Here is a 2,682-nt window from a genome sequence, read left to right on the forward strand (position 1 = left end):
GTAGTTGTTGAAAAACGTGAGGATTCATCGTACTATCACGGCAATTTTTAACACGAAGATATAGGGATGATGACGGTGTGTTGCGCACGTATACATGCAGCACGGATGTGTGTGGTCCTCCCCAGGTTTTGACATAAATTACAAATCACGTCGTGAATGACCCAGCGTTTTCATTTTATTATTACTAAATTAATCGTCGTTTATCACGAGTGCTAAGAGTCGTACCAGTTCAATTCATCAAAATTAATTTGTATTAAATAATAAACAACCAGACAAGTAGAGTCGTATGTCTTTCTATGACCGCATTCCTACCAAAATCAATTTTCAATACACTAGAAACGTGTTGATATGTATATCTTTGAAAATCGCCGAATGTTAACCACAGTCACCGTGGCACAGTATAGTAACTAAGGGCCATGCGGGTTGCTTTGTAGCGCAAGAAGTCAGTATCTTGTGATCACAAATCCCGACTTCTTGTGTTCCTGACTTAGCCAGTTTGAAATAAAGACAAAGTAAAGATATCAAAATAAAGAAATAGTTAAGACAACTCAGGATCTCAAGAACTCATGAAATCTGTTCAATTTTTACGGCGTTGGTATTTTAATTGTAAGCACATCCACGTTAGTTATCTCGAGATCCTATTTTCTTGACTTAAAGTCAGGAACTCATGAACTCAAGCCACGCTTGAGTTCCTGACTTCCTGACTTCAAGTCAGGAACACAGGATCACGAGATCCTGACTTCATGACTTTAAAGTCAGGAACTCGTGAACTCAAGCCGCGCTTGAGTTCTTGAGTTCCTGACTTCATGACTTTAAAGTCAGGAACTCGTGAACACAAGCCGCGCTTGAGTTCACGACTTCCTGACTTTGAACTCAGGAACACAAGAACTCAAGCGCCGCTTGAGTTCACGACTTCCTGACTTTGAACTCAGGAACACAAGAACTCAAGCGCCGCTTGTGTTCACGACTTGACTTTGAACTCAGGAACACAAGAACTCAAGCGCCGCTTGTGTTCACGACTTCCTGACTTTGAACTCAGGAAGTCACGAACACAAGAACTCAAGCACGGCTTGAGTTCGTGAGTTTGTGACTTTAGCACGTGTGTTGCTAGCGCCATCATTTGATATTATATGGATGCATTTAGGCTCTCTCAGCTGGTAGGTGACACCGAACTAAACTTGTCATATACTCGAATGGGAGTGCAACTAGGATTGATATCAAATATTTTGTAATAAAATTAGCACAAAAAATACATAAAATAGACACATTTACCGACATACTTGCCCGGTATTTTGATTTAAAGAATGAACGAAAATGAACGAAAGTGATCCAGAAATGATCGTTTGCAGTATCGAATATCGCCCAAATTCGTTTCTGTGATGATGTGTCTAGTATTATCAGGTAATGATGATGATGATGATGATGTTAATGATCACAGTGATGATGATGATGATGATGATGATGATGATGATGATGATGATGATGATGATGATGATAATGGATAATACTGATGATGTCAGATGATGGTGGTGATGAAAAAAGATGATGATGGCAGTGATGAGGGATTTCAGTAATTTTAACTATGCAATCTTCACTCCCCCTCCTCACAGTCCAGTCAATGTTGTTTTGATACTGAGACAGGGACGGACAATAATAGTGTTGGCTCTAACAATAATTGGGGGGGAGGGGGTTGACCGGGTGGTTGCAAGCAATATGAAACGCTAATGTTTGCCAATCATGTTTAATACTTTTAATATTTGAACAAAGAGCACGTGTCATGTCATCTACCCTGCTCACCTATGATTTTGCATACACATTATACTATCATTTGCTACGAGAAAAAAAAGACATAATTTCCAAAGACACAGTTCAGTGACCTCGAGGCCTCCATTCAACAAGAAAGTTAACCTGACGTTGTGGAGTATGATGTGTTATATCCAATGCGTTCACAGGTCAATTTATGAGTGTACAAACATTGTAAGGTCAACCTGACTATGTCTTCTTAATTCGAACAGCATGTAATATATATATTTTCTTCAAGGCCAACCCGACTTTTACCATGCATAAAAGCAAGGAGCCAAGAGGTCAAATTTGTCCATCTTAAAAATAGAATATAAATATACACGTAGCACAGTGTCATCGACCCTATATCTTCATGGCAGGAATCGCCATGGTAGGTTGAATCCATGGCCACGATTAGCCATTTGGTTCAAACCTTTAAAGCTCTTTAGAACTAATAAAAAGTCGAGGGACATAACTAAGGCTACTCACAATGCCGGGTAATTGATCTTGGTTGTGCGTGAATAAGCTTGTATACTCCATTGAGGTCAATGGTCATCGACTTTTATACTGCCTACAGTGAGTGCAGCTGTACTACACGCTGTAGTCCATACAGGGTATTATATACATTGCTTGAGTTCTTGAGTTCCTGACTTCATGACTTTAAAGTCAGGAACTCGTGAACACAAGCCGCGCTTGAGTTCACGACTTCCTGACTTTGAACTCAGGAACACAAGAACTCAAGCGCCGCTTGAGTTCACGACTTCCTGACTTTGAACTCAGGAACACAAGAACTCAAGCGCCGCTTGTGTTCACGACTTGACTTTGAACTCAGGAACACAAGAACTCAAGCGCCGCTTGTGTTCACGACTTCCTGACTTTGAACTCAGGAAGTCACGAACA

The sequence above is a fragment of the Amphiura filiformis genome, chromosome 14 (genome assembly GCF_039555335.1).
Source record: "Amphiura filiformis chromosome 14, Afil_fr2py, whole genome shotgun sequence".
Classification (NCBI taxonomy): Eukaryota; Metazoa; Echinodermata; class Ophiuroidea; order Amphilepidida; family Amphiuridae; genus Amphiura; species Amphiura filiformis.